This window comes from Megascapheus bottae, chromosome 32 (genome assembly GCF_031878675.1).
Source record: "Megascapheus bottae isolate mThoBot1 chromosome 32, mThoBot2.hap1, whole genome shotgun sequence".
NCBI classification, from domain to species: domain Eukaryota; kingdom Metazoa; phylum Chordata; class Mammalia; order Rodentia; family Geomyidae; genus Megascapheus; species Megascapheus bottae.
The window spans coordinates 4,392,160-4,416,828 of NC_143540.1; the positions used below are offsets into that span (position 1 = coordinate 4,392,160).

General features: G+C 43.8%; 2 long non-coding RNA genes across 2 annotated transcripts in view; one reads left to right on the forward strand and one right to left on the reverse strand.

Annotated features, from left to right (window-relative positions):
- The window catches only part of LOC150043061 (uncharacterized), a 200,944-nt gene that overhangs the window by 77,701 nt on the left and 98,574 nt on the right, over positions 1-24,669 (forward strand). Inside the window, exon 3 of the long non-coding RNA XR_016533504.1 lies at positions 23,858-24,025. This is a non-coding gene — a long non-coding RNA (uncharacterized LOC150043061). The remainder of the gene's footprint in view (positions 1-23,857; positions 24,026-24,669) is intronic.
- On the reverse strand, positions 5,581-9,325 carry LOC150043062 (uncharacterized). Its single transcript, XR_016533491.1, has 2 exons — positions 9,241-9,325; positions 5,581-5,713 (listed from the first exon to the last, which is right to left on the reverse strand). It is a non-coding gene; the product is annotated as an uncharacterized LOC150043062 (long non-coding RNA).

Consider the following 24,669-nt stretch of genomic DNA (forward strand, 5'->3'; position numbering starts at 1 on the left):
TACTCTCCTATGGTGCAAGTGAAACTCGGTCCTTCTGTAGCCAAGCTCGGACGGGAACCTGGCGGGGATGGAGTGAGATGAGATGGGGACTGTTTTCTGCACTAGGATCACTGTAGGACTGAGAGAGGGATGTCGTGGCAGGTTGCACAACAAGGGGAAGAATGCTGGCAGGAAATAGGCAGGTGAAGTGGGGAGGCACACAGCAATGCCCACCGGAAGTGGTGGGGCTGACGGGACAAGCGGTTCCCCCATCTGATCCAGAGCCAAGCATGTGCATTGTGTACATAATGTAGTGTATGAAGTGTGTGTGTGTGTGTTGGGGACACAGGTATGTGCTAAGTGTGCATGTTAGTGGAGCACAGATATGTGATGTTATGAGAAGTCTTCTCCATGAAGCCTCCCTGGTAGCCTCCTTGGGCAGAGTTTTTCAGGGCCCTCTCAGGGCCTGGTGCAGAGAGATGTCACCATGGTCCTCTGTGGACGGCCCACTTCCTCTACAGCCCTCAGCAGACCCAGAGCCCAGGAAACATCTTTCACACACACTGAATGCTTCTGGACGTTCATATATTGCAGGTGGTTTCTCCTGCCCTGCTCCTCTATTTTTAAATTTTAATCGAATTCATTCATTTTTTAACATCAGCAATTCCTTCCCATACTGCAAAATTCACAATAAATATACAGTAGACATTCTTCCTTCTTTGCCGGTCTCTACCCTAGAGGCAAACAATGTTACTGGCTCTAAATTGTATATGTGTCTATCTGGAACTATTGTGTATGGGTGCATGCAAAAATAGGTAGATATTCTGTCAGATTAATTTTGTGCCCCTACTTTTGTTTTTTTGGGGGGTGGTAGGACACAATATTGGGGTTTAGACTCAAGACTTCCTATTTGCTATTTAGAGACTTGTAACATCTGAGCCATACCACTACACCTTTTGCTTTTTCATTATTTTTCAGATAGTTTGATTTTTGCCTAGTGTTAACCCATGAACATTTACTTATACCTTCTCCATAGCTGGGAATATAAACTTATGCTACCATGCCAGTTATGTTGTTGAGATGGGATTTTGCCTGCTGAATAGCTGGTACTACAGGTATGAGTAGCCTCTGCCTGCCTGCCTGCCCGCCCGCCCATCCTTCCTCCCTTCCTCCCTTCCTTTCTTTCCGTCTCTATATTTTTTTGGTGGCACTAGAGATTGAACTCAAGGCTTTGCTATTGCTAGGTAGACGCTCTTACCTGAAACACACTTCCAGCCCTCTGTTAGGTTGATTATTTTCTAGACAGAGTCTTGCTTTGCGTGTGGGTAAATCTGAGCTGTGATCTTCTTACTTGTGCTTCTCCTTGTAGCTGGCATAATGGGCACCCAGCCACTCATTCACATAGAGTCTCATGAACTTCTATGCCTGGCTGGCCTTGAATTAGGATCCCAAGTAGCTAGGATTGCAGGTTTGAGCTACCACACCCAGCATAACACCTCTGCTTTTTCTCTAATTTTTTGGTGATGTGGTTATATAGCCCATTTTCTGGAGCTAGATTGGCATGTAGCTTCACATGATTTGGGGGCAGGCTAATCCTCAGCATCTCAGTTTCCTTGTCTCTAGAAGGCTGTAGCTGTCACTGTCGATTAGGATTGGTGCAAGGCAATGAGCATAAAGCATTGGTCATTGTGTTTGTCAGTCATTAGCAATGGGCGCCACTATTCATTTTGCATTTACTGAATGTGAGGACTGAGCTACTTCCATTGTACGCATTTACCATTGGGCTGCTATCTCTGCTGTCTGTTTCAGGATTTCTCAGACGGTAAATGTGCCAGAGAGGAGATCTGAGGCCAAACCACAGGACATTGCTGTGTCTTTTGAAACTTCTTCCCGTTGCATCCTCAGGCGATGATCTGTGCACAGTTAATACTCAATAGAAGCAGACTCACTTGGATCTTTCCTTCCTGGTGCCTTTACTGTTTGTTTTGAGGCCATCTGCTTCTAAGCAAGATCACTGAAGTTCTGGCTATGTCCTGCTCTGACCCCCAGTTTCAGCCCACGGCCATATGCTGAGAATCTACAACTCCTGCCGGGGCCCCTATCGCTAAGAGAATCTGCCAGCCAACCGTCATTTCTTTCTCCTCATGTTTATATCAGCAGAAATGAAGGAGAGAAAAATCAGCCTTTAACTAGGATTTTTATTACCCATTGACCTCAACCATCTCCATCTATTTTCTCCTGTGCTCTGCCCATTAGTTGTCAGGGCAACATGGTGTAACTCCCTGCCGGCTGCAGCTGGGTGAGTTTAATTCTTCCCTGCTGCCCTACCGACTGGGCACGGCTGCTTTGTGCACTTGCTCTAGGAGCACTGTTAGGCATGGCCCTGGAAAAGTAAATCAGGAGAATGAGATGTACGGGGGGGCAGCAGGGGGCGGTGGGGTGAGTGTTGAAATGGATAACTGCCCAGCCCCTTATTCTCAGAGAGTAATTGCGGCTTTAAATGTAGTTCGTGGGTCATCACTATAAACCGTGAAGTTGAACATGATGCAGGACAGCACAAGTGGGGGAAAAGATGAACTTGGAATTGCTTCAGCGGGGTGGAAGTTTTGCTCTGGACTTTCCTGAATCTTAGTAGCTCTTCTGGACCTGGTGGTTTAGCACAGAGTCCAGCCATACCCTTCTCTGCTGCCTTGCCTCCTGGGGGGGGGGTGTTGGGGGTATCTTTGATTCCAAAGCAAGTAGGATGATCCTCACCTTTGGACATACTGTAGTTTCCTCTGACAAGCTTATTACACCCTTCTAAAACATTCATCCCACTTCTCACTACAGTCTCTGCTAGCCTCTTTTCCAAACTCCTTGCTTCCTTCCTTCCCCAGAGTTTAGAAATTTTTTTTTTAGTAGGCATTGGTAATTTATACCTGTAATCCTAACTTCGCAGGTAGCTGAGATCTGAGGATCATGGTTCAACACCATCCCTGTGCAGGAAAGTCCATGAGACTCTTATCTCCATTTAGCTACCAAAAGAAAAAAAAAAGCCTGAAGTAGAGCTATGGCTCAAGTGACAGAACAGCCTTGAGCCAAAGGGACAGCACCCCAAACCTGAATTCAAGCCCCAGTACCTGCACAAAAAGAAAACAAACAAAAATAACATGGATACGAGATAAATAAAATCCAATTCAAAATAGTTCCCAGACAGTGACTCCTTCTCGCCAGCTGAACAGGGTAGAATAGATTTCTGGATTAGTTTGAAATTCATCATTTGTTTCCTTGCACAAGGGTTTGTCTGCTCAGTTCTCAAGTTATGCTGAATTTTTTTGGCGTTAAAAAAATCCATTCCTTTGGCATTCTTTTCATTCACTGGAAAAATGTTTTTTTCTTTCTCCCCCGCCCCCATTACGGTTACATTAAAAAAAAATCTTGTAATATGTTTACAAAGGGTTTCAATCCATCATTTTCCACCATCTCTCCCAACCCTATCTGTCCCTTGAATTTACCCTCTCTATTTGCACATGGAATATGATGCCTGCACTGGCCAACCCTTCCTAAGCTCTGTTAGTTGTTCAAAGGAGTCAGACTATTGGGCTCCTCCCCCTAATATACCATAATTCAGTTGCATGTTTTGTGTATGTATACAGATAACCCTGTGTTTTCACATATGTTTATATTCCAGGTATGAGAAGAAATATGTACCCTTTGTCTTTCAGAGCCCTACTTACTTTTCTTAACTGGAAAATGTATTCTTTTCCCTTCATGGGTAGAGGGTGATATGAACCATCACTTTTGAGACTTTAAAAATTCCAAGTTAGATGCAATCATATATTGATTTTCAGCCCAGTAAATTGTGGCTTGTATCGTACAAGGATAACAAGTGACGCCGTGCTTTTCAGAGAGTGATGTGATCAGTTTTTAAACAATAAAGAGAAGCACTGCTGGGCAGAGCGATTCGATTTAAATCCAGATGAAAGCCAGCAGTGAGGTTAAAATAAACCAAACAACATTCAAAGCCATCACCACCACCCAAGCCTTTGTCAATAATCAAACAGATGTGTGTGTGTGGGGGGGGGGTACTTTAAGCCAACCAAAGTGAATTTAAAAGAAATCGAATTCCTTTGAGGATAACAGACTAGATTTAACTGCAAAACCTCAGTGGCTGGGGCACTGTGTATGTGTCATCATTACATTTTTCTGATGTGGAGGAAGAACTCAGTACTGACATGGTTTTAGAATGGGAACCCTTGGGACATAGAGAGGATGATGCTTATAGTCTAGAAGATGCATTTGGGTACTAGTGCCCATCCTTGGACCCCAGACATGCAAGATTTATTTAGCTGGATTGGTCCCCCCTCACCTCTCTTCATGCCTTTGGGATTTCAGATGCTGTATCTCACCTAGAACCAACACCTCTGTGCAGTGGGACTGAGATTATACCCCTGAGACCATATGCCTGAGACATCTGTGTTCCCAGCTTTGGGCTCAGAGGTGAGGTATGTCTCCTGTCCTATTCATTGATGAGAACGCTAAGCTCAAGTGATCTGCAAGAGTAGGACAGTTTCCTTGACTTGCTTTGGTGAAATACATGTTGGACCACTGGTGGGTTGGCAATGCCTGATGCGGGGAGAGGGTACACAGGTACAAGCTGTGTCCTGGTGGTTCACACATACAACCCTAGTGACTCAAAAGGCTGAGCTCGGATAATCATGGTTTGAAACAAGCCCAGGAAGTAAGGGCCATGAAACCAGCAAGGTCCAATTAGCCAGCAAAATAACAGAAGCAAGAGGTGTGGCTCAAGGGATGCAAGTGGCAGCCTTGAATGAAAAAGCCAAGCCAGAGCACAAGGTCCTATGTTCAAGCTTGAAGACTGGCACAAAACAAAACAAAGAAAATCAGGATTAGTCTGTACAGTAGTTCATTCCAAGCCCAGCATGGTGCCATCTGTGTGTGTCTGGGTAAGATTTTTAAAATTCTTTTTCATTTTGCATTTTCCCTCATCGAGCTATTCACATAGGCATTCTTGCCTGTTTCTTGCCTCAAGGATGGTGTAGGACAGGGAAAGAGGCAGATGTCAGCAAAATGAATCTCTTCTTGGTCCTTTTTTTTTTTTTTTTTTTAAAAAAAAAAGCTTATTTCTTAAAGGGAAAATGAAAAATCTCATGGAAAAATACAAGGACAATACATGCATGGAAAAATCACATGGAAACCCCTTTGTATATTGTGTTTGAGTGTGTGTGTGTATGTGTGTACTAGTACTGGTGCTTGAAGTCAGGGCCTGGATGCTTTTCCCTTAGCTTTTTTTTTTTTTTTTTTTTTGCTCAAGTCTGGTGCTCTTCAGCCACAGCTGTAGAACTCTACAGCCACAGCTCCATAGCCAGTTTTTACTAGTTAATAGGAGACTAGGTTCCTGCATAGGCTGGCTTCAAACTGTGATCCTAAGATTTTAGCCTCCAGAGTAGGTAGGATTACAGGTATGATTCCCCGGTGCTTGGATCATCTTTCTTTGCCACTACTGAAATAAAGCCTCAGCCCCAGGTAGCCTGTCTTGAGGCAGTCACTCAAGAAACTTCTCTTCCATTCTATATCCTCATGAGTAGAAAGAAGACTGACAACAGGCAGACCATGAGTTTCTTTCAGCCCTGACTTTCTAAGCTTCAGTTAGAATTTTCATTTACAAACTGCCGTCAGCACAGCCCAGACAAGATCTCCGGCTGGAAGCCATAAATCTGGTTAGCAGAACCTGCTGGGAAATTAAAAAAAGGGGAAATAAAGCATCATCAAATCTCATATTTGCAAGGAGCCATATCTATTTGCATAGAGTGATCACATACATTTTCTAGCCGTGGGAGGAAGTACCCGGGAGAAGAGGCAATATCTGAGGCCCCTCACTTCCTACTCTTGCTCTTTAGCTGATGTCAGCTGTGACCTCGTGTAGCTTCTCTGGTTCATCCGAGGTCATGCTGACCACTGAGAATAGTGTGATAGGCAGTGCTGGGGTTGGGGTGGGCAAGCTGGGGTGAGAGGGTCTTAGGATGAAGACACCACCAATGTGAACCCCAGAAAAACCGTCAGAATAAGTTCCTCTCCCCTAGGGCATTTGTCATAGAAAGATCTCAGCAAGGTCATTAGCTGTCAGTTGACCAAAGTCTACCCCTTAGGACAATTTCTTGTAAATCAGTCTCCCCTCCCATAGTCTCTCCTGCAGTGTACATTGTGAGTCTTCTCATTCAAGAGAAGCACGACTGTACGACTCTGTGACCCAAGGAAAGACTGTGATGGAATTTTAAAGGGACAGTCAAAGTTGCACAAGCGAGAAATACTTCTTAAGGTGATGGCTCTTTCCCATCTCTGCTCCACCGCAACACTAGGACAAAAGAAATCTGTAGGGAGAGTGGACCAGTCATTGCAGTGGGCCTGATTTGCATTTTCTAGCTTAAATCTGATTGTATTGTTTCCTGTTCCTTTTTATTACCACTTAAGGTTCATTTACTTTCCCTCTCTGTCCACAGCACATCAGCCCAACACCTCCCAAATTATCATCATTTGCAAGTTTCATTAACATGCTGTTACCCTCTCTCTTTCAGATCATTAATAAAGATGACCCCCCCCGCACACAGACACCCCCAACCTCCCTCAAACTCCATATATTTCCATTTTCTATTACCTTTTGTTTGCAGACTTTGAGCCCGTCTTAAATTTATGTGGCAGCATTTCTTACTAAGCCAATTTGGATTAATTTTGAGTGTAACACTTTATACCACTATATCAAATGCTTTTCTTAGAGCTGTATGCACCCGTCAATAGTCTTTCCTGCCACCTCTCTACTTGTTATTCAGTTTGAAAGCTTTCCATTCTGCTGGGCATTTGAGTTTTCTCTGTGTCCTCTGTGCCAAACACTGACTTCTCTCCTAATTTTTTTTGGTTATTTTGAAATGATGGATGTGATGAAAGTAAGGATTTGGAGAGCTATTTATGGCAATCGATAGCTTTCATCTTTCTTTTGCACATCTACTGTTGCAGTCCAGCCAGTAACTTTGGTGAAATCCTTTTCCAGTCCAGGATGCTAGAGAGTAGTAGGACTGGCAAGTGTGGAGGCCTAGATCTTCTCTGTTTGCAACTGAGTGTTGATTTGGTAACCCGTTCAGCACCTTTGTGCATGTGCATGTGTGGGTATGTGTGTGTGTGAGAGGGAGAGACAGACAATCAGTACTTGAGGCTTAAACTCAGTGCTTTCTGTTCTCACTTAGCTTTTTTTTTAGCCCAAGACTGGCTGGCTCTGTACCATTTGAGCTACATATCCACCACGGAGGTAACAGAAATGTGTTGTGGTGATGTGAAACCATTTTTGTATGTGTGCACCACTACAAAGACTTGAACTCAAGGTCTTGTGCTCTTGCTAATGTTTTTGGTTTGCTTGTTTTGCTCATCATTCGTGCCCCACCACCTCAGTCAGGCCATGCTTTTTGCTGGTCAGTTGAAAACTAAAGTCCCTTAAGAGTTGTCTGCTTCAGTTGGCTTAAATAGTGATCTTGAGAACATAGACCTGTGTAGCTAGATTTTTCAGGCATGAACCACTAGCCCTGGTGGCAGAACCTTTTTTTTTTTACAATGCTTTTTCTTGTGACTTCTGTAGGTGAGACTGAGTCTATGATAGGAAAAACTGGATCTTTATTTCAGTGTGTATTAGCCCCTGCCGTGTACAAGGTGCCAGGAAATACTTGGCACAGGGGTGAACAGAGAAGTAGGACTCTGAAATTAAAGGAAGATTGTTCCCAGCAAAGCCCCCAGAACTTGGGAGAGAGGCTTGGGGCTGCTTGTGATAGTAAGTCTCAGAGGTGAGAAGAAGAGACAGTTCCTTTCTCTTGCTGCCTGCCTACCTGCCTAGACGTCTGTCTGTGTGCCTTTTTCTCAGACGATTCCCAGCCCAGCCAACTGTATTTGCCCACATCCTTTCCTACCACAAGACAGGAACCTGTAATTCTGGTTCCCCAGATTTTCGGCAGACTTTGGATAGATGAGTCAGATAGATATTGGATAGATATTGTCCCCCCAGTCTGAGTCTCATCAAATGTGAGCAGTTTCAGGTCTAGTGCTAAAACCTATTTGATCCTTGGAGGGAGGGAGGCTTGGAGGCATTTGGGTAGATTTTAGGAGCTAGCATTTACTCTATTAAAACAGTCATCAGTGTGGCCTCACAGGTTACAGGTGGCGTTAGGGGATTAGCGTTCAAACCCAAGCAGCTAGACTTGGGAGATGAGATCCTTGGGCTGTGCTATGTTCTAGAGGGTTCTGAATGCCACGACTTGTATGGAAACTGTCTGTGTGTGTGTGTGTTTGTGTATGTGTGTGCACATGCATGCACATGGATGTACGAGAAGAGGGGTCTGTGCTGTCCATCAGATTCCTGGAAGGGTGCAAAGCCTGGCATTGGAGGGGCAGGGAGGGCTTGATTTCATTCCTTGCTCCTCCTACCAGCTGGAGCTCTGTTTTTATCAGTAATGGGTAAGCAATATCCAGAAACTTCCCAGAAAGTGCACCCAGTGTTAAGGGGTTAAAGTAACAAAAGCTGAGTAAACTACATGCACTTTATGAAGTATGCCTGTGTTTCTGTCTCTTTCCCTTTTTCCTGTCTCCTCCCTTTACCTCACTATTTTCTATACCCTGAAAAACTAGCTGTTCTAATTGTCCTTCAAGATAAAAGCCTAGGGCTGAGAATGTTGCCTAGTGGTAGAGTGCTTGCCTAGCATACATGAAGCCTAGGTTCAAGTCCTCAGTACCATATAAACAGAAAAAGCCGGAATTGACACTGTGGCTCAAATTGTAGAGTGCTATCTTTGAGCTAAAGAAGCTCAGGAACAGTGCCCAGGGCCTGAGTTCAAGCTGTAGGACTCAGATAAAATGATAAAGGACTAAGGGTATTTCTGAAATCCCTGTCCCGAATGCCAGGCTGTACCCTGTAGGTTCTCTACCCATTCCCTGAGCTTGCATTGCTCTTGTCTGACCTCTAACCCCTGAGACTCTTGTTAGTCATCTCTTTACTAATCTGGCTCTTTTCTCCAGATTGGCAGAGACCAAGGATGGAGACTTGATTGTTTTCACTGCCTCTTACAGAAGCAGTTTTTAATAGTTTTATTCAATCGATGCAGTGTTGTTAATTTATTTTAAATTGTGCTTTAGTGAGCTCACTCCTGATCACTTTTTATCTATTCATCAAAGGCAGACTTAGTTTTTACTATGTGTAAATGAAAGTGATAAAATGGAATCCCTTACCAGCATCTTGCCACCATCCAGTCAGTTGGCCTTCCAGCAAATTAGTGTGAATTAATGAGGGCTCATCTCCCTCTGTTGAGAGATGCACACGAAGAGGCAGTGACTTGCTGTGGTGTCAGCCATTAGCCAGGCATTGTGACCACACAGTGACCATCCTATTCAAGAGTCACAAACACCCCTCCCACTTACCTGACACAGGTAGACAAACCGATCTGGGCATTGCCCACAGTGTTCCTATGGAAACCACTGGCCCTGAGCATCTTGCATGGACCCTGACAATGGCACCTTCTTTTCCAGTCCTCCTCAGTCTAGTTTTATTATTTACTGGTGATACCCACAAACATCTGTTTTCCGAACTTCCTTTCCTGTCGTTGCCTATTTTTGCCTCCCATTCTAAGAGTTTCCCACATTTGCCCCTCGATTCCATTTGTAGTACTACCCGGAGAGGGGAGGTACTACTCTATCTCAGTATTAGAGACATTGTAGTGACTGATGTGATATTACCATGGAGGAAAAGACTAAAAGGATGAGGTGAAGTCTCTCATTCACACCTGAAAAGCAAATTTGGTAGGTCTTACACAGATGTCCATAATGAAATAATATTGTTTTAATTCGCTCAGTTCCTTTTCCCATGGGTGGTCACTAGCAGCTTCCTAGACTTGCCATGTGGGCATTCACAGACAAGCCTTCATGTAGAATGGGATGTGTGTTCTTCCTGCCTCAGTTCTCCTCCAGGGCTCCACTGGGAGTTGCTAGTGGTAGCCACAAAGTTTCTCTCAGTAGAACTGGGAGATTTAGTTTCTGAGTCAGAAAAAAAGGGAAAGGCAATGCAAGTTCAGGCACCAGTGGCTCACGACTGTCCCTCTAGCTACTTGGAGGCTGAGATCTGAGGATCTCTGTTCAAAGCTCAGAAGTCCCTGGAGTAACAGAGTCACAAAGACAATACAAGGGAGTGCAGTGCTGATATGAAATGAATCTCAACTCCAAAGACTTAGGCTGGTTACACAACCTGAGACAAGAGCTGTTACCTCATGGGTTCTCAAATTCTGAACTGGAAAAGGTTGAATGATGTGATAAAATCACAAGGGGTCATGGGACTAGGTATATGTGTCACACCTATAATACAAGTAATATAGGAGGTAGTGGTCATGAAGCATTCTCAGGATTCCATCTCAACCCATAAATAAAGCTGGTGTGCTGTCATCTAAGGAAAGTGGGAAGCATAAACAGAGGATCAAGAGCCAGGTCACCGATGCATGGTACCTAAATAACTAAAGCAAAAATGGGCCAACGGGGCTCAAGTGATAAAACATCTGCCCGTCAAGTGCCAAGATCCTACATTCAAACTTCTATTTGGCCACACACACACGAAAAAGACTATGAAGGGTATAAGAGGACGAAGTCTCAAGTGATAAAGGAAGCAATATGCAAGCATTTTTCCTACTCAGTGAAGTTTAACTCGGAGCCTTGTGCTCCTAAGACAAGAATCTGTGTCCCCCCTCCAAAGGAAAGATAGAAGTATGGTTCCCCGATTCTCTTATGTAAAGTGCAGGCCTAAGGGCTTACCAGTTAGAGGCTTCAGTTAGCAGCCCAGCTATGTTAAGAGACAGAGGAGTCTGTTCTAGGTAGGAAAGGGTCCAGATGTGCAGCATGCAGAACTAGCCCCGGGAGAACAACAGGTGGAAACACATGGTGCCCAGTGCTGGGCGTAGGAGCTGCGGTTGCTGTGTCAGGGACTACAGGTGCAGAGACCCTTGGCCACCGTCTGTGAGACGGTGTGATTGCTCTATTGTTCCTGACTGCAGGGCATCTGAGACACTTCCAAAGAGCTATCAGAACTTTTTAATAAATTTCTTTTCGCCTTAAATCAGCCAGGGAGAGTTCTTTTGTCTGCAGCTATGAACCTTGACTGGTACAACAAGTAATGCAGAGAGCTTATACAGTCTCTGGAGACTTTTGGAAATAGGAAAAGCACTCGGCTGTCAGTCTAACACAATCAGAGTGTGTATCAGTCAGGGCTCTTCGTTGCAAACCCAGAAACCAACTCTGTATTTTAAGCAAGTAAGCTATTGGAGGCTCAGAAATTCTATTGAGATTAAGTGCCCAAGTCAAGAACTCTTCTTATAAGAGGTTGACCAGGTCAGAAAATGGCCCTTTACCACTCTGGGGTACCACTTGACCTGCTACCAGACACCAGAAATAGGAGAACTGGAATGAGAAGTATGACAGATCCCGGATCTTCAGACGACCTGCTCAGGTTTCTGTACAGGACGGTCCCCCTGTGTTCGGCGTGTAGAGGTGTAGAATCCCTCGCACTCCTTGGGGTGTGTCACGCGGGAGGCTGGGCACTGTACTCCAGCAGTGTTCCACGCTGCGGCACAGCTTCACAGGAGGGTTAGTCGCAGCCAGCAATAGTAGATGTCAATACCAGGGCTGCTGGGAAAGGCTGCCAGGGGCAGGGTTTGTCAACCTTTGCATGGTCACGTGTGAGTGTGGTTTTAGGTCTGAGTGTGTGTGTGTGTGTGTGTGTGTGTGTGTGTGTGTGTGTGTGTATCTGTATGTGTATATTGTGTGTATGCCAGGACCGGGGCTCAAACTCAAGGCCTGGGCACTGATCTCTGGTTTTTTTTTTTTTTTTTCTGGTCCTGGGACCTGAACTCAGGGCCTGAGTCTCTTTGTACTCAAGGCTGGTGCTTTACCATTTGAGCCACAGCATCACTTTCAGCTTTTCTCAGTAGTTTATCGGAGATGAGTCTCATGGACTTTGCTGCCTGGCCTGGATTTGAACTATGATCCTCAGATCTTAGCCTCCTGAATAGTTACGATTATAGGCATGACCCACTGGCTTCCGGCTTCCTTGACACAGCTTTGTAAGATAATTTGGAAATAAGACAGCAAAATAATAACCTGGCAGTCCTGAACTCCCTCAGCAACTCTTTGCCAGTCTGGCCATCCTGGCTGGTGTCTCCCCTGCTTGTTCCTTGGCCTACCATTCATCTGGCACAAAGGCCTCTGTAGGCTATATACCAGAGGGACAGAAAATTCGTCTCTCAGACTCAGACCTCCACAGGACTCCTGACACAAAGGTCAAACTTGGGAAGGGAGTTTTACATCTCCTAAGTGATTTTCCTCTCAGCCCTGGCTCTTGGTTGTTGGAAAATTTTTCATGTCTGAGAGAACCTACCAGTGACAAATTTGCTGAAGCACAGACAAGATGGGGAAATTAGAGCATACTCTTAGGATTTCCAAGGGGACAGATCCTGGCCACCAACATTGCTTTTCACACTCACAAACGCCAGAGTGTACGCGTGTGCCATGGAGATCAATCTGAACACCCAAAGGCCCTTTTGTCTCTCTGAAGTGCTTATTAAATGAATCTGTGTTTCTACTGGCAGCTCAGAGTCATCTAAAAAGGGAACACAATGCCATGTCAGTCAGTATTTGTTACTGTCAGAGCTTTCTTACAGTCCACCCAGCATTTATTGTCTTTTTGGGCCTGTTGTTTTTCCATTTTCTGTGGGCAAAGCCATTAATCTTCTTCCTGGCTCAAGTACTGTGCCTCGCTGACAGCTGGGGTCTTGGCTTCCAGGGATCCTGGGTAGCAGCATCTCTCAGTCTCCCCACGACAGAGCTTTGATTAGAAAGAGAGAAGAACAAGCCAACCCCTAAAGAAGCCAGAAGGGATGCAGGTGTCTGGGGTCTCAGAAGATACTTGGGGATCGGTGGAAAAGGTCATCCTGTTTTTGAAACATCTACAGTGCACCCTGACATGAAAATACACACGGTCCTGTGCCGAGGCACTTGATAAAGAGGCTAATGAAGTGGAAAGATGTCAGCCGAGCTAAGCGGGCCAGGCTCTTGGGGATGCGCCATGATTCAACCTCCTGTTACCATGGAAACCAGGGAGGCTTGGCGTCTTTTCTTCCGCTCCCTCCTTTTGGAAAGCCTCTCCTTGGTAACCTTGACCCTTTCACATTGGCAAGCAGAGATAAGGAATTCCATTTTCCCTTATCTTGGTCATGGTTGGCTGGTAGACTCTGATGGGTCTGTGATGGAGGAAAGAGGGTGCTGGCCAGGAAAGGTGGGGGTGGGGGAGGCTCTGGAGTGCCTTAATTCAAATGCATGAAGGGGAGGGTGGGAGGCAATAGAAAAAGAACACAGTTAATTAAGGTTGATATTGCAGAGAAGGTTGTTTTCTGAATAATAAATTCCACAGGCTTCAAAAACAAGTGCAATTAAAAAGAGTACAAAAAAGGAGAGACAGTTGAAGGGCAAAAGAAGACCACTTTGGCCATAGAGTAATTTCTTTTTTTCTGTGTGTGTGGGGGGGAGGGCAAGGATGGTGGCGCTTGAAGTGGAGATAAAAGCTGCTTCGGGACCCTCACTTTACAGGGGAGATCTTCATTTCTAAAACAGTGAGGGCTGGCGACCTTGCTGACCATGCAAACGCCCTTTGCCTAGAGCAGTGACATCTCAGCCGGTGACGACAGCGGGCTTTGAAGTCAGTCCAGATGGCCATGCCGGGCTTCAGGTTGCTCACAAGGAAAGGCATCTTTTTTTTTCTTTTTTTTCAGTTTAGGCTCAAAAATGGTGCTCCTAGGAAGATCTTCCCCAGTTACCTTGTACCTCATTTCTCAGTTCAGGTGCCTGCTGCACTAATATGGTTCTGGGTGTCTTCTAGACTAAATTATTGGTTGAGGAAAAAGATGTCTATCCCTGACCAGTCAAAAGCATGATGGCACCGGGAATGAGCTGCTTTTTCTCATATAAGACAGAGGTCAGGTGGTCCATGCACTGACCCCTAGATCTAGCCCTTAAATAGTAATTATGGGTTAAGATACATTGTGTGTGTGTGTGTGTGTGTGTGTGTGTGTGTGTGTGTGTGTGCGCGCGTGCATGCATGCATGTATGCATGTATGTGCATGTGTGCATGTGTGTCAGCGTCCTTGAGCTCAAGGTCCCAGACAGTGTCATTTAGTTTTTCATTTTTTCACTCGAGGCTGGCTCTGTACCGCTTGAGTCACAGTGCTGTTTCTGGCTCTTTGCTGTTTATTTTTTCCAATTTATTTATTTAGCCAGTCCTGGGCTTGAGCTCAGGGCCTGAGCACTGTCCTTGGACTTTCTCAAGGCTAGAGCTCTACCACTTGAGCCTCAGCACTACTTCCAGCTTTTTTCTATGTATGTGGTACCGAGGAATCGAACCCGGGTCTTCATGCATGCTAGGCAAGCACTTTAACCACTAGGCCAAACTCCCGGCCCCTCTTTGCTGTTTAATTGGCGATAAGAGTCTCATGGACTGTCCTGCCCATGTTGGCTTCAAACATTGATCCTCAAATCTCAGCCTCCAGGGTAGCTAGGATTACAGGTATGAGCTACAGATATATCCTTAAAGAAATGCAATATTGAATTCCCCCAAAGAGTAACATTTTATAGGAACAACTCAACAACCTCAGAGAAGGAACGTGTGCTTTGAAATGAAGGAACATGTGTTTTGAAATTAGTACTATAATGGGGAAAATACTAAATCATTTTCTTTATACTTTGGCTTTGGGAATTGCTCTTCTCTTTTCTTTTCCCTCTCACCTGCTAGAGAAGACTTGGGAAGGAAAAAGTACACAACACAACACATAATTTAAATGTTTTCCTGAGGCCAGGAGTTTGGCCTAGTGGTTAAAGTGCTTGCCTAGCATGCATGAAGACCTGGGTTCGATTCCTCGGTACCACATACATAGAAAAAAGCTGGAAGTGGTGCTGAGGCTCAAGTGGTAGAGCTCTAGCCTTGAGAAAGTCCAAGGACAGTGCTCAGGCCCTGCGCTCAAGCCCAGGACTGGCCAAAAATAAATAAATAAATAAATGTTTTCCTGACTCAACTTTTAGTATGAGTGAGGGTAGAGGAGTCAAGAAATGCCTCCTTCCCAAGGGATATATAAAGCTGAATAAGACTATCTTAAACAACCATATCTTCCCCCTTCAAAAAACCCCACCATTTATTTATAAAAAATGACTGCATTTGCCACAATGGTGAAAGCAATATCTGTGTCTGAGCTCAGTCTCCTCCCCTCCCACCCCCTCCTACCTCTTCCCACCCCTTTCCCACCCCTTCCTATCCCTTCTCACCCCTTCTCTACCAGTGTGGCAGTTTTTCCAGAGAAAGTAGAGAAGGTCCTGAGACTCACTGCTTTCTTACTTCCAGAGGAAGCTTCCTGAATATGAGATATTGTCAGTTAAAGTGATCTGGGCAGTAACCAAGCAGCTTCAGTGTCCTTCAATTGCATGTCTGTTAACTATGTTTTAACATAGCTGAAAGTTTGGGGAGCCAGACAGACATAGCAAATGGAATGAATTTTGTGCACCTGTGCAGTTGCCTGCAGACTGTGCACGTGAAGAGCAGAAATGGAGTGAACTTAAGCTATTCCCATATCCATAGCTGTTGTATTCTGTGTTCAGATAGAGGAGGATGTGAGAAAGTCTAATAGAAAGCTCACTCCAAGAGTGTAATTTGAACATGAAGTATGTCCCATGGGCCTATTTGTTTAAAACATTGATTCCTAGCTGGTAGTACTATTTTGGGAGTTACTAGAAACTTCAGTAGGAGTTGGGCCTAGTTGGAGGAAGCAGGTTACTAAGGGCATGGTTTGAAGGATATCTGGTCCCTGCGTCTTCCCCCTCCTCTCCTTCTCTTCCCTATTCTCCTCCTCTCTCCTCCTCCACTCCTGCATCCTTTTCCCCCTTTCACCTTCTTCCTCCACCTCTGTGTTTCCTTTTATATCTTTTGCATCCTGGTCACCATAAGTAAACAACTTCACTTTGGGGCTCACAGTTTTAGAGGTTCCAGGCATGGTCAGCTGGTCGTGTTGTTCTGGACCCTGCTGAGGCAGAGTATCATGGCATAGAGACAACAGTGGACCAGAACTGCTCACCTCATGATGCCCAGGAAGGAGAGGAGCCAGGGCAAGATGACTGTTTGATGACGGGCCCCCAGTGACGTACTGTCTTCAACCAGATTCTACTTTCTAATAGCCCTGTCGGCATGAATTCTTCAGTGACCTAACACTCTCATGATTCTGCTGTAAGAGCATTTATGGCACTTTGTGTAAGGTATACTATCAGTAGCACCACCAGCTGGTCACAAAGCCTTGAACCCATAAATCTCTTTAGGAAGCATTTCATATCCAAATCACAGCAATTCATAAATGACAGCTTCTTAGGTGGCAGAAAGAGAAGTAGAAGGGGTGACGTTGATCGACATAGATTACATTAATAAACTGCCTCATTAAATAGTAACTCCTTTGTACAACTACTTAATTAAAAAAATTTAAAAGTATGAAACTTGAAAATCAATGAATAGAAATTACCTAGACTAAATAACCAGAAGGAAACAATTCAAGGAAAAATGAGCAGGGCTCCAGAAACTTAAAACATCAAATGTGCCAATAAACACTTAATAACGATCAGTGATATTTAAAAATTATCTAAATAATCTATAGACTCAAGAAGCTTTGCAGACTACAAACAGGATAAACAAATCCACAGTTAGACATATCATAACCCAATGGTTGGATGCTAAAGACAGGAAGAGAAAAGCAAGAGAAAAACAACTTCTCTCATGGACAAAAAGAGTTAATATGACTTTTTGCTGATTTCTCATAAAAACAATGGATTACAAAAGGCAGTGGAATGACATTTTTAAAAGCTGAAAGGAAAAAAGAAATTGAAATCCCACACAACTGTTCTTTAGAAATGAGAGGACAAAAATTCCTGGATATACAAACATGGAGAGAATTTGTTGCGGCATGACCTGCCTTACAGGAAATACTAAAATCCTTTGGACTGAAAAAAGATGAGACAGCAGATGGTAAATTGAATTTATAGGAAAAAATAAACAGCTGTAGAAATGGCAAATGTTTGGAAATTAAACAAAATACTTCTAAATAACCCATGGGCCAAAGAAATCTTCAAAAAGGGAAATTAGAAAGTATTTCAAACTGAATGAAAATAAATGAAATGAAAATGAACACAATGTATCATGATTTATGGGCGGGAAATAAAGTATCATTTGGAGAGATTTATAGCTGTATAAGTCAGTAATAGAAAAGAAGAAAGATCTTAAGTCAATAACCTAAACTATCATAAGAACATACTACAATAAGCAGAGCATTGGACCCAAAGCATACAGAAGGGAGTAAATAATGAGTAGACTGGAAATCAGTGGAATAGAAAATAGAAAAGCAGAGGTTCTATGAAGCTAGAAGTTGATTCTTTGAAAATATTTAATGAGTTGAAAAGTTCTGTGTTCGTTTCTGGTTGTTCCCATGACAAATACATACTTGGTTAGAATGCACAGTTACATTACTTGGCAGTGATGGAGATCAGCAGTCTGACCCTAGTCTCACTGAATCAGTATGGAGTTGTTGGGTTCCAGAGTCCAGGAAGCTGTAAGGGACACCTTGTTCCTTTGATTGAGCTCAAGAGACTGCCTATTTTCCTGGGCTCATGGCTCCCTTCCTGCTTCTTTAAAGCCAGCAGCCTTTGGCCATGTCCTTCTCACACTTCTCTCCCCCCACCCCTCCTGGTTCTTTTAATGACCCTGCAATCCCATTGGGCTAACAAATGTAACAAAGTTAGAGGATACATGCTCACTATATAACATTTCTGGTCAGTTGGCGTGGTGGTTTGGGTGGGGAGGAATATACTATCATGGTGAGGAAAGTTTATCATGTGATGGTGGCCAGGAATCAGAGAAAGTGGAAGGGAGAGAGAGAGAGAAGGGCAGAGAGAGGGAGAGAGAGACAGAGACACTGACACTGCTGGGGACCAAATATACTCTTCAAGGAAACACTCACAGTGACGTACCTCCTAAACTTTCCACCCCAATACCTTAGTCAGCTATGAATTGGTAAATGGATTAATCCACTCTAGAGGTCATTTACTCCCAAAGGCCCCTCTTCTGAATCCTGCTGTGTTCTAGACAGAAATCTTCAGTGAAGTTTTTTTAGGGGGGAGGGCATTTAAGTCCCAATCATAACAAGGTCTAAGATGGATTTCTTTTGCCAAATTCATTTTCCTTGTTTGTCCATAAATACCCACTGGGCATCTATGATGGGCCTGGCACTATGTTAGACTCAAGGGAAATAAGAGAAGTCAGCTGTGGGGCTCCCTCCTGGATCTCTAGATTATTCTAGGTATACTTGCGATACATTTGACAGCAGAATCCAGATATTACCATATGTTTAATTTTGTATCCTATTCCCTCCCGGTATAAAATCGTAAGCACTTACTCATAAGCTTTTCATGTCTTTGTTTGCTGCCAGTTTCGCTACCACGCTCTTCTGTATTGTATATCCATCCAACTTGTTTCACGTTTCTTGCCATTATACATAGTGCTTCAAAGAATTTCTTTGCCCATGAATCTTTATTTCCTTAATCTTTTCTTATCTTCTCAAGAATTCATCTCAGAAGAGAGATGGTTGGCTCAATTTATAAATATTAACTCCTTGATACAATTTTTTTTTGTTTGCACTAAGTGATTCATCGCCAGCTAGAGATAGTGTTATTTTTTCCCCAGACCTAGTGGGGAGGGTAAGTCAAGGCCCTCAGATGTGTGCCACTTTGTCGGCTGTGGTAAGTGAGCCCTGGATGCAAATGTTTCAAAGTCTCTTAGAGGAAATCTAGAGCAGATCATATTTCTGTTTGATCTCTGGTGGGTGGTCTCAGGTGGCAGGAAACTGGTTAAATCCACAAGCACCCAGCTTGTAGAATGGACCCAGAGGGACAGAAAGTGAGCAGGTTCCAGGTGAATTGTGTCCTATACAGAACTGCTCACATTCATTATGAGGAATGACAGTGCTGCCAAGCAAGCCTGCTGCAGGAAAAGTCAGGCACAGAACCCAATCTAAAAGACTGAAAATGGCTTCCCTGGGAATGTTTTCTTTTCGAGAATAAATGAATAGGAATATAAACGTGATAAAACAAGAACTCAAAGATGAGATGATAAAACAACAGAGTGAGTTGTAAAATGGGATTGCACACCTAAGGAAATGAGCTGAATTAAAATTGCATGAAATAGCAAGGAGCAGAATAGACTTTGCTAAAAACTGCGTTAGTGACGTGAAAGGAAAGCTGGAGATAACCACATTGAATGCAAGAGGGGGAAAAGATGAAATAATTAGAGGAGGAGAGACAAAGATGATTCAGAATAAGGTAATGGATTTTCTTTCAGTGGAGAAGCAACAGAGGCAGAGGCAGAATTTAGAGAAGATTGCAGTCAGCTGCTGGGAAGGGGGTCTCACATGCCATGGAAAACACATTCAGAATACCAGACATCATGCAAACCATTCGGAACACCAGACATGGAGGACTTCTCTGGGTTAAATAATTAAATTTAAAGAACAAAGAAGGAATTCTTGAGGCATCCAGGGAGAAAGTAGTCCCATGATAGGAAGAAAGATAAAGGTATCTCCAAAAAACATGGTGATTTCTCAAGTTCGATGATAATAGAGCAATATTGATAAAGTTCTGAGATGTAGAGAGACCTAAGAAAGGTATATTCAGCTAAATAGTTGTCCTGGTATGAAAGCAATGGGCAAGCAGTCTTAAGTGTGAAATAACAGCAGGAGAAGGACACTCAAGACATCCACTTGGATAAAGCGAAAGTTCTTTGATGATGAGATGCCGCTTTGGAGAGCCTATAAAAAGGGATAAGTGATGAGCGCTGAATTAAACATAGAACTATCCGGGTGTATTGGTCATTTTGGTTGTTATTAACGGGAAACACCAGACACTCTCCATAAAGGGAAACGGTTTCTGTAGCCCATGGTTTGGAAAGTTAAAATCTAAGATGGAGTGGTCCAGTTGGTTTGGACCACTGATGAGGATGATGCATAGCATTGAGAGGAGTGTGTGTTGGAATGAGCTAGGAAGCAGAAGGAAAGGGGGAGGGCGGTACTACTTACAATAGCAGTTGATTAGTTACTGAAGATTGAAAAATTCTAGTTTGTCTGTTGTGGGCGCGCACACGCCAGAATCTGGGCTTGAAATCAGGACCTGGGCACTGTCCCTTCACTTTTTCACTCAAGCCTGGTCCTTTAGTTTTTGAGCTACACCTCTACTTGCAGCTTTTTGATGATGAATTGGAGATAAGAGTCTCTTGAACTTTCCTGCCTAGGATATCTTTAAACGCCAGACCTCAGACCTCAGCAACCTGAGTAGCTAAGACTATAGGTGTAAGCTACTTTCATTAAAGATACAACTATTTTTTAAAATTGCCATTGTAAACTTTAGATGATGCGCGCGCGTGTGTGTATATGCAGCTTACTTCATTTTTTAACCACCATCCTTTGGTAAACATAAGGCCTTACACTTGGAAAGGAAATGCTTTACCAGTAAGCTGCCTCCCTAGCCTTGATTTAACTTTTAATTTTTAAGGTGTTAGTCTCTCAGGTATAAGGAAATATTTAATGTATTACAAATCTTTCAAAGCCTAGCCAGTTTGTTACATTCAAGAACAAATACACTTAAAAGTATCTATAGAATTATTTCATTTTTGGAAACTTCTGTGTCTCTGCGTCTTATCATTCCTTTCCTTCCCCACTTTCTTTCGTAACTTCTGATGAAATATCAAAGAGAGTCTATAAGTAGGATCAGAAAGTGCGAACACTAATCATTTCTGATTGGGGAGATGTCTGGTGGTTGTTGAACTCTTTGTACTTTTCTGTATTTTGTCTTTTAATGGCTTGCATTTAAACGTTGTTCAGTGATTCTTGTGCATATTTTTAAATCATTGTTACCAATGGAATATATGCCCTTAAAAATGTGTGACAGATTGAATGAAGAAGACTCTGGGAATGCTTAACTAGCAACTTGTTGTTGGCATTGATTTAAGTTCAGGATCTCTTCACTCTTGTTTGCTAGGCTCTACTGCTTGAGTCACACATCCAGTTCTGCTTTTTTGCTGGTTATTCTGGGAGACAGAGTCTTTGGAATTGTTCTGCTCAGGTTAGCATCACACAGTGATCATCTGGCTCTCAACCTCCCAAGTTGCTAAGATAATAGGCACGAGTCATTGGTACCCAGTTTCTTAACCACTAACTTTTGTCAGCCATTAGTTGATGGCTGTTTTCAGAGATGGTGAATTCTTGGTATCCTGGGCCTGTGATTTGGACAGCCAAATGTAACATGGCAGCTGGAGGGAGCCCTCAGACTCAGCCGAAAGTGTTGGTGGTTTTGAAGTTGGATATGCTGGGCCATGTGAAGTTTCAGTGATGTAAGAAAGGCACTTGTAGCGTTTTCTGCAGTCCTGAGATTTGAACTTCCAGGTCTTGTGCTTATTAATCAGGCACTCTACCCCTCGAGCCATGACTCTAGCCCTTTCTATAGCATTTTCTAAACCTACCTTTAGAAATCAAGGGATGTATTCCTTCCCATGAATTCTCCACGGGTCCTCAGCTTTGCTCCCATCCCCCAAGATCCTCTGACTTTACCCCAAGATATGGACCAAATCTTCCATCTCTGTACCCTTTCTGGAAGCTAGGCCATGTTGGATGCTCAATGAATCTGGAATGAAAGAATGTTCGCAGAAAAAAATTCTGTCTTTTGGAATCACGGTGATGTTCTATGTATTCCTGCATCTAAAATGCTCTATCCTAAACTATATTACCATTTCTCTTCTTGAAGGTTTCCTTTATGGGAAATAATTTTGGATGGTGGGGTCCTACAGGTGCAGGGAAATCACTAACATGTTTATGGTATGTACCTGCTGGTACATCAAGCTCCAGGTGATTCACTGTTAAATATCCCTCCGGAGTCCTGGAGAAAAGCTTGGGAAGGAGGCAAGAAGCTGCTGGAGAGGAACTTTACTGCCCAGAACCCCCCCCAACATGGAGCGGAGTGGGAGGGGAGGAGTGGTTGTGTTTACGCGCAGCTTGTACCCTCATAGATTCCATCATATCTCGTTTTGGGCCATTGTCATTTACTCCTTGTCACAGGCCCTTGGCACTCTGGGAAGAAAGGATGCTTTGTTTCAGAGGAGGGAGCAGTAGTAGTGGTGGTGATTCGGCTGTTATTATGGATAATAATTGTGTTTTCTGTCTGTGCTGCCTGGGTTTATTTGGGAGCTTTATCACCATAGCTATAATTCTAAATATTTTAATTAATGATACTTTGCTATGCTTGTGCCTCAAGGCTCCTTAAGCAAAATGAGCAATTAAAAAAAAGGACATGAAAAGCAAATGAATGAAAATAAAAGAAAGGGCATTAAAAAAATCATTCTGCGTCTGTGATGTTCCAGGCTTGAAAAATGTGTTCAGTGGGCTGCTGTAGGCAACAGAAAATTCTGTGTTTCTGCCTGTTATCTTTTGCTCCTATAGTCATCTGTCTCTTGCAGCTGGTGGGTGACAGGGCATGTCCACATAGCAACAGCAGAAAAAACCAGAAAGGAGGGTCCCAGACTCCCAGAAAACCTAGAGCCTGGTACCTAGGAAAGTGTTTTCATTGTTCTTATTCATTGTTGTCAACCATTATTTTCATGCCTTTCTAATACTGTGCCTGTCACTGAGAAGATACTGGGTATGGCATCTTCGAATGTAATAACCGGAAGTGGCTGTGGCAAGCCACAGAATGGAATGCCAGTAGTTGGAATGTGGTTTGTTTGCACCCCAAACGCATGCTGAGGTTTGCTTCCCATGGAACAATGTTAAGAAATGGGAAGCTGTTTTGGAAGTGTTAGGGGTCAGGGAGGATCCATCTTTATGAAGGGAGCTGAATTCTTAGACCATGGAATAGGTTATCTAATCTGTAAATCTGGCCCACACTTCCTCTCCTGCATATGTCTGTCTGTCCTTACCATTTCACAGTCATGCACGAGGCCCTTGTTCAAAGTAGCCTGAAGATAGTGAGCTATTTTTTTCTTCTGTGTTTATCACAAATTACCCACACTCATGAACTTTTACAACAGAAGACCAGGACTGGAGAGAAAATCTTTTGAAATGAGGATGCTCTGTTTTCATGGTGTAGGAGCTATGCAAGTCTAAGAGGCAAAGTTCCTTCACTTTCTCTCCACGAGGGCTCTCTGGATCTGATCAGAATTCCAGGGATTCTCGGGGACACCAGAGCCTGTGCAACTCCAACTTCTAGTGTGTTGTTCAAAGCATTTGAATTACCAGCCAGTACTCAGCAGTGCAGGTATCTAACATGAATACTTGGTCCTCAGTCTCCCTTAGTTTCTAATCTCCCTGAACATGGCCAACTTGGGTTCTTATGGTAATTTCAGGGTGCAGGGGAGCCAGTGGTGTATCCTATTAACTTGGGAAAGAGTTCTCCATTTTGTCCTCTAGGGTTTCACATTGGTAGCATGGACCTCATTGGCGTCAGCCATGGTGGAACATGGTTGCCATGAGCATTGGCAAATGCTCCAAGTCAGTTTGTTACCTTTGCCTTGGGAGAGAGAGTCTTAGTGAGTAGCAGGCCATTGGACCTCTCCTTTGAATGAATGTCAGGCATGTTTTATTGGCACCTATGGCTTCTTGTCTTCTCACTACAGCAAGGCTGCGTGGCCCACCTTGTCCCCTGGGGTTAGATTGCGGGCTGAGGAGCTTCATAAAACCATTTCTTTGTGTTTCAGGGGTCACTCTGCAGATCCTTGCCCCGACCCAGGACCTTCATAGAGGAGGATCATCAAGGCAAAGGGAAGATAGACTGTGTACCTGAGGAAGGAACTGGCCACATCTCTGTGGAATGGAGACTGCTTGTGAGCTGCAGAGTGGAGCTGCATTCTTGAGAGGTGGGAGGCGTGAGTAAATGCCTTGTGTGGTACACACTCAACTCTGGCTTAATGTGCTGTGGCTTCTCTATATGGCTTCAGGAGCAGATGCTGGGCATCGTGTAGCTTGGAAGTCCGGGAGTAGGTCTCTTAAAATGGTTAGGCAGGGATGCAGGGAAAGGCCATGCTCATGGGTAGACAGCTTTTCTGGGGCTGGGAGCAAGGAAGAGGTGCTTGCTGACCGGTCTGATGTGTTGAGCTAGAGGACCACCCTGCTGGGGTGAAATTCCTGCCATTATCATCTCTCAGTTCTCCATGCTTTCTTGTTTTCTTTTAATAAGAGGACTTGAATTTTCCTTTTGTGAATGAAAAGAAATTTTTCACACAAAAAAATTTACTGGGCACAGTTGGTATTACTTAGTTGATCAATTCTACTGGGAATTGGCAACCTATGCCTCTTTGATTGTTCAGGAAAGCACCATCTTTCCGAGGTCTCTGTGCAACCTCTGGAAACGAAGTGGGCAGGGGTCCCTCAAAATGTTGCAAGAACGTGTATGGAGAGAGCTGACCCTGCTTAAGTGATCAGAAATACGAAGAATCATGTCAATTCATCCTTTGTACAAATACTTAATAGGTTTTAAAATGCATTTTAAATTCACCTTTTATTTTAGGGC